Source organism: Paroedura picta, chromosome 4 (assembly GCF_049243985.1).
Source record: "Paroedura picta isolate Pp20150507F chromosome 4, Ppicta_v3.0, whole genome shotgun sequence".
Classification (NCBI taxonomy): Eukaryota; Metazoa; Chordata; class Lepidosauria; order Squamata; family Gekkonidae; genus Paroedura; species Paroedura picta.
In genome coordinates this window covers 132,529,235-132,538,254 of record NC_135372.1, presented here as the reverse complement: position 1 = coordinate 132,538,254, position 9,020 = coordinate 132,529,235, and the positions used below count along the sequence as shown (strand labels likewise).

Genomic DNA, 9,020 nt, shown 5'->3' with positions numbered 1-9,020 from the left:
CAGGGCCAATGAAAGCTTGAGTGAAGGAACAAGATATTATGTATAGGGAGGTACAGGGTGGTATCACTTTAAATTCCAACATGTAATTATCATTAACAATATTGAGGACACACAGGTCTAAAGTAAGCGTCTAACCTATCCCCAAACGTAATGGTTACAGGAACCCGCTCTAGTCAGAAACCCATTGTCTGGATTTGTGAGGCATCTTTCCTGGAGGAAACCATAGCTGTAGGTATGGAACTACCAGAAGCCCCCTGCCTGGAATACCCCGTTGCTGGACAGGGTTTAGATGGAGACTACATCCTCCCTCTGGTAAGAGTGCTACTATTGATGCAAGAAAGGCCTGTACTTATACCAGGCAGTGTAGCCAGGGATTTGCAGTATGCGTATTCCTTTTTACAGTCGACAGCGTCTCATCTGTCTTGACTGAGAACAGAACTGAACCTTCAAATGGAAGATTTTCAACCTTGTACTTCGTCTCTAATGGAAGGGGCAGTAGTTCTCAACAAGGAATGATGCCCGAGGATGACCAAACTGGCTACGGCACGCAAGGCAGATTCTGCAGAGTGTTTCCTAGCATTTATTTATTGCTTTGACAACTTTATGGCCTCAGTTTATAAGACTTTCCCCTAAAGGCCTCTTATCTTCAGGCCGCGATTCAATAAACAAGATCATCGTCCCCAAAGAAACAACTGGCATCCAGCCATTATTGTTTAGTAATTTGCAATTTTGCAAACAAGTGCAGAAGAAGAATAGCACTTCCTGGCTAGGCCCTCGCAATCCATGGGTGTGGTGTAGTACTTCTGTCTCAATTTGGGTTGCATCTCAGTCACAAGGGCAGATGGTTGGGGATGGAGTGAAGCAGTAACATAAAGCAGGGGTAGTCAACCTGTGGTCCTCCAGATGTCCATGGACTACAATTCCCATGAGCCCCTGCCAGCAAACGCTGGCAGGGGCTCATGGGAATTGTAGTCCATGGACATCTGGAGGACCACAGGTTGACTACCCCTGACATAAAGGACTCCTTCTTGACCCTTTAGGAGTGCTCAGCCATCTTTGAAGTAGCCAATTTTCCTGCAGGCTGGAAACTTTGAGTGCTTTCTTCTACAATGCTGCCTTGAGCTTTCTAGCCTGATCCCTTTTCTCCTCAGTGGTGAATTTTTGGCAGATCTTGTTGGCAGAGTTTAAACATGCCGAGGAGGCAAGCACCAGGTTGCTTAAAAGAAAGAAAAATAATTTTAATTAGAAGAAACCACTTTGTTTAGAAACAGGAGATATTCATGTCTAAATGTCCTGTTCTTTCACTGACTGTTGGTTTTGGAGGCAAGCAGGGAGGAAGTGTGTTCAAATGAGCAGGAAGTCTCCAGATGAGCCAATGAGATCATAGGAGGAGAGGGTTTGAAGAATATCATGAAGTACCTAATTTAACCATGCAAAATCCTCTTCTCCTCTGATGTTCCCTGCAGGATATTTGTCTAATGCTGTTACAGATCTTGCAAATTCCAGCAGATCTCAGATGTGGGCACTGAATGCTTTTCACCTAGACAAAATAGAGGTGATCATGTTCATCGGTCTGGGTCATCTTCACACTGCATTTGGTACGCTTCTTAAACAGGGTTTGGGGGGCCGACCAACTTCTATTCCCCAACCAAGCTAGAGAATTCGGAAGCACAGCCAACTCCTTCGGTGGCAAAAGAGGAACTGAGGGTGAATCAAATATTTCCTATATTTTTCTGTATTGCATTTGGATCATTTGGAACCCCCTCTGTACTTCTTGTATTTCACTGCAAGTCTGGGTCCAGCAGCATCCTTGAAGACCAAGTTTTATTCAGGATACAAGCTTTTATCTATCCGAAGAAGAGTGCAGGCACATGAAAGCTTAGACCTTGAATAAAACTGTTGGCCTTACAACTGCCCCTGGGATCAAACTTTGTTCTGCTTCAGACCATCATGGTGACCCACCTGAACCTTGCTTGTTCTGGAACAACCTGTTTGTTAACCTTCAGAATCATAGAATCATAGAGTTAGAAGGGGCCATGCAGGCCATCTAGTCCAACCCCCTGCTCAACGCAGGATCAGCCCAAAGCATCCTAGAATCATAGAATCATAGAAGGGGCCATACAGGCCATCTAGTCCAACCCCCTGCTCTATGCAGGATCAGCCCTAAGCATCCTAAAGCATCCAAGAAAAGTGTGTCTCCAACCTTTGCTTGAAGACTGCCAGTGAGGGGGAGCTCACCACCTCCTTAGGCAGCCTATTCCACTGCTGAACTACTCTGACTGTGAAAAAAATTTTCCTGCTATCTAGGCTATATCGTTGTACTTGTAGTTTAAAGGTGTTGCTGGCTGGCGTCCTCTACTTTTTACTGTGTTAACACGGAACACATTCCCAAAATTGTATCTTGCTTTAAGATGTTGCATTCCATGTTCAGGCAGCAAAAGGTTAAGGCAGCCTCTGCTTAAATCATCTGCAAACGGCACTGTTTCAAGTCTCATTAATTATAGAGAAAGTCTGGAGGATACAGTGTGCCGCTAACTTAAGTGAGTAGCGTTTAACGGCAAGACATTTTAATAACCAGTTGGGTTTGATGATCCCTAATAAATTACTGTGTTTGGATGGTGAAATTCAGTATGAGAGCGTAAGATAGAGGTCGGCAGCTGATATTTTAAAAATAAATACTTTTAAATTGCAGGGAATTACTGTAAGCTGCTCTTTGGAGTGTGCATTGCAGAACATTATGTGCCTGATCAGTTAGGTCACCCCCTTTGTCTATAACTGTTTCTTCCTTCCCTCTTTCGGCGCATGATGTAAACTCTGCAGGTGCATAACTGGGAGATCCGATGGGAGAAATGGAAGAGCAAACACCGGAGCATGCAATTCTTCAGAAGTGGGGTGTAGTAACACATTTTCGACTTCTGGTAGCTGCCCCACCATTTCCCAGAAATGTCTGGACAAGTTCTATGTGTGCATATCCTCACTTTTTAGGGAAAGACTTTGTGGAATGTACAAAATAATCCTATGTGGATCGAAATAGGGTTCAAACAAATGGCCTATAGATTCCTCTGTGCTTAAAACTCATGCTGTCCAGCTTCCGTATGGTTCACCAGTACAGTGAAGCCACTTTTCCATTTTTGAAAATTAGACTTGCATTGCTAGAAGTGAACTGGCAAGTCTTGCATGAGGTCAGCTGCCATCTGCTTAGTCACACCCTCTCAGCCTTATTTACCACACGGAGTTGTGAAGATAAAATAGAGGTGAGGAGAACGATGTAAGCCACTCTGGGTCTCCACTGGGGTCAAAGTGGTATTAGAGTAGCCAGCCCAAGTGGGGGATGGGAGGGGTATGTTTTCCAGATCCAGGGTGGGCGTGTCCACAGCTCTGCTTCCCCACCATATTCTGCACGATCACACCACTTCTGGGGTTTCTTGAAGCCTGAAGAATGTCTCAGGGGTTGCTCAGTGGTAATAAGTAGAGGAAAGCGGCCTTGGCCGAAAGAGGCTGCGATTTTCCATCTGCTGACTCCCAAGTGAAGCTAATGAGGCTATTTCTGTGGGGAAGCAGACCTGCGAATCTGAACAGCTCCTGCTGCCACCTGATGAGGGCCTGATGAGGGCGCCATTGCTCTAAATGAATCCAACCACAGAGCTGGGGTGCTCAGGCTGAGAGAGAGTGTCCCCATCAAGCTGATTTACCAAAAGGGCAACACTAAAAGCTTATCTGGTTGACCTCACTGGGACTGCAGAGTTTACTGCCTTCTCTTTATGGCAAACTGTCTCAAGATCTTGGCAAACTACCTCAAGAGGTAGATCTTTCCTTGAGCAGAGGTGGCCGGACAAAAATGGTATCTACATGATTCCCCACACCCATCAGCTTTGACATGGGACAAGATATTGGAAAGTAAAAGGAACCATGTTGAGATTATTGTCGGAATGGTTCATAGGAGCTGAGAACTGCCAAGAAGTGCCGTCCTGATCTCCAAGGGGACAATCACAGCACAGGGTCCATTCCTACATTACACAGAAATTTAGAGAGTGGAATGGTGTCATGTAGAGCGTTGCACTGAAGTCCAGGAGATCCAGGTTCACCTCCCCACTTGGCTGTGGGAATCTGCTGGGTAACCAGGAGCCAGCCAGCATTTCTCAGCCTAACCCACCTCGCATACTGGCCGTGCATTCTGATTTCTTGGAGGGGAGCATCACCTGGACATGGAATTGGGGTCACTGTGGGTGGGCAGGTAGTTGTGAGTTTCCTGCATTGAGCTGGACTAGAGGACCCAGCCTGAATCGAGGGTGTATGTACAACTTGCCTTTCACAGACAGATCTGTCATCTTTGTCATAACGTTTGGGACTTACGAGTCTTCTGAAATAAATGAAAAATGAGAGACAAGAAATCTGACCAACCAGAAAGGCGTGTCAGAGATCTTGGCAATACAGGGAATTGTGCTGATAGGTTACTGCACACTGTTTCTACTATTTATTTATTTATTTTAAAAATTTCTATACTGCTTCTCCCCACGAGTGGGCTACAGGTGGTTTACAATAAAAAAAAAACAGTTTAAAAAAACCATTAAAACCAATCCCCCTCACCCTCCTATTTCATGAGATTTTAACAAATTTTATAATTTGTTTAATATTTATGTGTTCCAGTTAATATTTCTGGTAAGGCCTTTGAGGAGGAGTGTGTCTCATGGCTTAAGTGCCACTCAGTGCGTAGTACCCACTCAGGGCAGCTGTCCCGCCCCTAAGTGCTGCCTCCTGCTCCAACCGGCTTGCCTGTCTGTCCAGCGGCCAGCCAATCGCCTTCTGTCCCCCACCCTTGACCCCTCCTATTTCCACTTTCCTGTGAGGCTCGGAGGCTGCAGATCCCTGCCATGCGAGAGCTGCCCCTACTGGTGAATTCCCTAACAGCCACCTGCAGCCTTTCTAGGTCTTGGTGAGAGGGGGTGGCCATCCGCAGAGTTCTTCCACTCCCCCCCACTCCTCCACTCTAGTGCCCATTGTGTTCCAGAATTGAACGGGCTTGGTCCCTAGTACATCAATAATGCTGTAAGCTGCCCCCAAGTCTATGGGGAGATGCAGCAAGGAAATGCAATACATAAAAATTCCACTGAATTGAATGGAAGCGGAAGAAAGTAGTACTACTTAGATCCTGACTTGCATAGCCCAGGCTTGCCCAATGTTGTCAGATCTTGGGAGCTAAGCAGGGTCGGCCCTGGTCAGTATTTGAATGGGAGACCACCAAGAAAAAGGACATGGGATGTGGGGTCTTCAGTGGTGCCTCAGAGATGATTGTGGAGTCCCAAGCCCCTGGCCCTGGAGATGAAACTAAGGGAGGGTGCTGGGTGCTGGGTGGAGGCCAATGACCATGCTGGCTGAGTTGTCAGTGGTGGCTTGAACACTTTCAGCTCCATGCTGCTGATCACCCAGCCAGGGCAGCTTTCCATGGTGGCTGAGAGCTGCCCACGTACACCAGCTACAGTCCTCAGCTTGCCTGCATCTGTCAGCGGCCACCCTTGCTTAGTTGTAGCTGTTCCATTCCTCTGGAATGGTCACTCCCTTGATGCCCAATTCAAATGGGCAGCCGTGTTGGTCTGAAGCAGCCGGATAAAGTTCGAGGCCAGTGGCCAGCCTTTTTCAACTTGTTTAACATCGATGAACCCCTGAAACATGATAATGATGATAATGCAGTCAGGAAGACTGCTGGTCATTCCAAGGGACTTGCTGTTCCTTCCAGTCCATTTTCTTTTTGAATTCTCAGGATGCGAATTAGACATGGCAGCGTAATATCAATGAGGTTAATAAGAAACGCTTTTTAATAAAAGGACCAAAACTCATAGGGTGCAAGCTTTCATGTTCAACAGCTCTCTTGTTCAGGTTGGATGTCAAGCAGGGGTCCTTGGCCAGAGGTCTCTAATATAGCACTGGAGGGTACCATGCACCCATTAACACCTTTTCTGGTACCTGCTAAATTATGATGACAACGAAGAAGAAGAAGAAGAACTGGTTCTTATAGGCCGCTTTAGTCTATCAGAAGGAGTCTCAAAGTCATTTCCCTTTCCTCTCCCCACAACAGACACCCTGTGGGGTAGGTGAGGCTGAGGGAGCCCTGATATTCCTGCTCCGTCAGAACAGTTTTATCAGTGCTGTGGCGAGCCCAAGGTCACCCAGCTGGTTGCATGTGGGGGAACGCAGAATCGAACCCGGCATGCCAGATTAGAAGTCCACACTCCTAACCACTACACCAAACTGGCTCTCTTAGAAAATGAGCAGGGTCAAGTGGGGTTTATAGTTTATTTATTCTTAAATTTATATTCCGCCTCTCCAAGACGAGCTGGCCTATGGAGGCTCACGATTACCCATAAACTCCCTCCCTGACATTTTGTGGTTGACCCTGCCTCTCATGGCAGCCATTTTGTCAATTGGCTCCACCTCCTGGGCAGCCATTTTGTGGTTGCGCCCACTACCCTGTGTCAGAAATACAAAGGTCCCTGTAGGCTCAACAAAGGTGGGGGATCCCTGTCCTTGGTTACCATTTGCAACTGCCTCAGTTAACTAAAAAGAGGTGTTTTGTTTGTGTTCTGATGTCTCATTTCCTCTGGGTGCTGTTCTGCCAGGCTGTGAGGGAGGGAGGCAAGGAGGGTGGTGGCTCTGCCTTTAATGTATTTTATATTCTGTATTGTTATGACCTGCCCCGGGACCTCCAGGTGAAGGTGCAGGATATAAATTGCTAAATACATAAAATAAACATAATTCCAAAATTACCAGTAAACTAACCTCTGCACTACAGTCACCCTCAACTAGAGATGTTCCCTCTGACTGTAATAGAGCATTGGGATGGTTATTGCTGGGACTCTACATCCTCTGCCTCGCAGGAGGACAAAGGGCCATGTGACAGCGACCACGTAAGTGTGGCCTTTGGTCCATGATGCCAGGCAGAAGGGGAAAAATGCCCCCCCGACTGGAAAGACATTGTCTGAGTCCTTAAAATATTCCAGTCTGCTCACAACTGGGCACTCTCGTGTGTGTGTGTGTGTGTGAGCATGTGTGTATGAAGAAATAATTTCTACATTCTGTCGTTACCCACAGGAAGAAAATCTAGAGATGAAATTACAGAGAACAAGAGGAGGAAGTTGGCTTACCGTAAAGGAACTGGCTGACTTCCTCCGGTGTAGTCTTGTGTGACAAGAGTTCAGGCACATGAAACCAAAAACACCTGGGGCACCCAAGGCAATGGGTGCTCATCCCTAAGCACGGGCACTGGAGCATTGTTCATTGTGATGCTGGCACTGGGATAGAATCATAGAGTTGGAAGGGGCCATACAGGCCATCTAGTCCAACCTCCTGCTCAATGCAGCATCAGCCCAAAGCATCCTAAAGCATCCAAGAAAAGTGTGTATCCAACCTTTGCTTGAAGACTGCCAGTGAGGGGGAGCTCACCACCTCCTTAGGCAGCCTATTCCACTGCTGAACTACTCTGTGTAATTTTTCCCCTAATATCTAGCCTATATCGTTGTACTTGTAGTTTAAACCCATTACTGCGTGTCCTCTCCTCTGCAGCCAATGGAAACAGCATCCTGCCCTCCGCCAAGTGACAACATTTCAAATACTTAAAGAGGAGGAGTTCATAGACCGGATACTGATAGCTGTCAGTATCCGATGCTTGTTCACCAGAGTGGCCTATTGGCAAATATCCTGTTTGCACCACCAACCAGGGCCGTCAAAGCTGCAGAGTCAGGGTTGGGCCAAGCACCTTTTGGCTTGCAAGATCACAAGGCTGAGAGAGCTCTGAGAGAACTGTGACTGGCCCAAGGTCGCCTAGTTGGCTTCATGTGGAGGAGCAAAGCCGGTTCCTAACTTTGCAGTTCAGCAAAACTGGCTTTGGGGGCATACATGCTCTCTTACGGCTGGATTCAGTTCTCCCACCGCCACACAGTCTGCACTGCTTAAGTACTCTACTCAGCAGATAATTGCTTAAATGGGCAATTCAATCAGCCACCAATCATATAAATCCGTCTTAAATAAATGCCGTGTTTTAATTAATTCCTGCCCTTGCCGTTAGTCCACGTTTGTCCTATTGGCTGCCAGTCAGTGTGAATCGGCAGCTTCTTTGTGCCTGGGCAGTTTTGCAAAAAGAGGCAGACCTGTTTGGGAGGCTGTGGCCATCCAGCGTGAACCGTGCAGGCTGGGAGATTGGCTCAGGTCGGATCAACACCTACCATCAAAATGCTGGCAGAGTTTAGATAGGCCAAGAGGACGGTAGCCCCACGCTGCTTAAAAGAATAAAATAGTTTCACTGTGGGTAGAAGCAACCTTCTATAGAAAGAGAGGAGAGATTCCTAAAAGTCTGACTGTTCCAGTCTGCTGTTCAGCCTGTTGGTTCTGGAGGCAAGCAGAGAAGTGAGCTCAAAGGGGCCGATGAGGACACTGGAAAAGATTATTGGAAAATAATCAGGAAGTTCCTCTTCTGACTATGCCAAATACACATCACCTCTGACGCCCCCTGGAGGAGATATTTCATATATGCTGTTGAATCATGCACAATGCAAGTCTTGCATGTTCCAACGTGAACATGCCCATGTTGAAATTAGCAGCATCCCTGAATGTTAAGGGAATTGTTCAAGATGGGTCATTGTACTCAGGGCAGGTCTGACCAATACGAAAACCTAGGAAACCATCTAAGTACCAGATTTTAAGGGTGGAAGGGCCACTTGGTGTAGTGGTTACAAGCGGCAGCTTCTAATCTGACGAGCTGGGTTGAGCGCCTCCACATGCAGCCAGCTGGGTGACCTTGAGCTTGTCTGTTGTGGGGAGATCAAAGGCGACTGGAAGCAGCTTTGAGTCTCCTTTGGGTAGAGAAAAGCAGCATATAAGAACCAGCTCTTCTTCTTCTTCTTCTCGCTCACATTTAATGACACATAAAACATTGGAAGACGCACAGGTGAATGGAACTGAAATGGTAAGGGCAGCATTGTTAGTTCTCATGACTGTGTTGTCAGAGCGAATGTGGGAACAGAGTTTGT

General features: G+C 46.9%; 1 long non-coding RNA gene across 1 annotated transcript; it reads right to left on the bottom strand.

Moving 5' to 3' along the window:
• Positions 1-1,019: 1,019 nt before the first annotated feature.
• LOC143836885 (uncharacterized) lies at positions 1,020-7,361 on the bottom strand. Its single transcript, XR_013230812.1, has 3 exons — positions 7,140-7,361; positions 1,420-1,540; positions 1,020-1,216 (listed from the first exon to the last, which is right to left on the bottom strand). It is a non-coding gene; the product is annotated as an uncharacterized LOC143836885 (long non-coding RNA).
• Between the last annotated feature and the right edge of the window lie 1,659 nt (positions 7,362-9,020).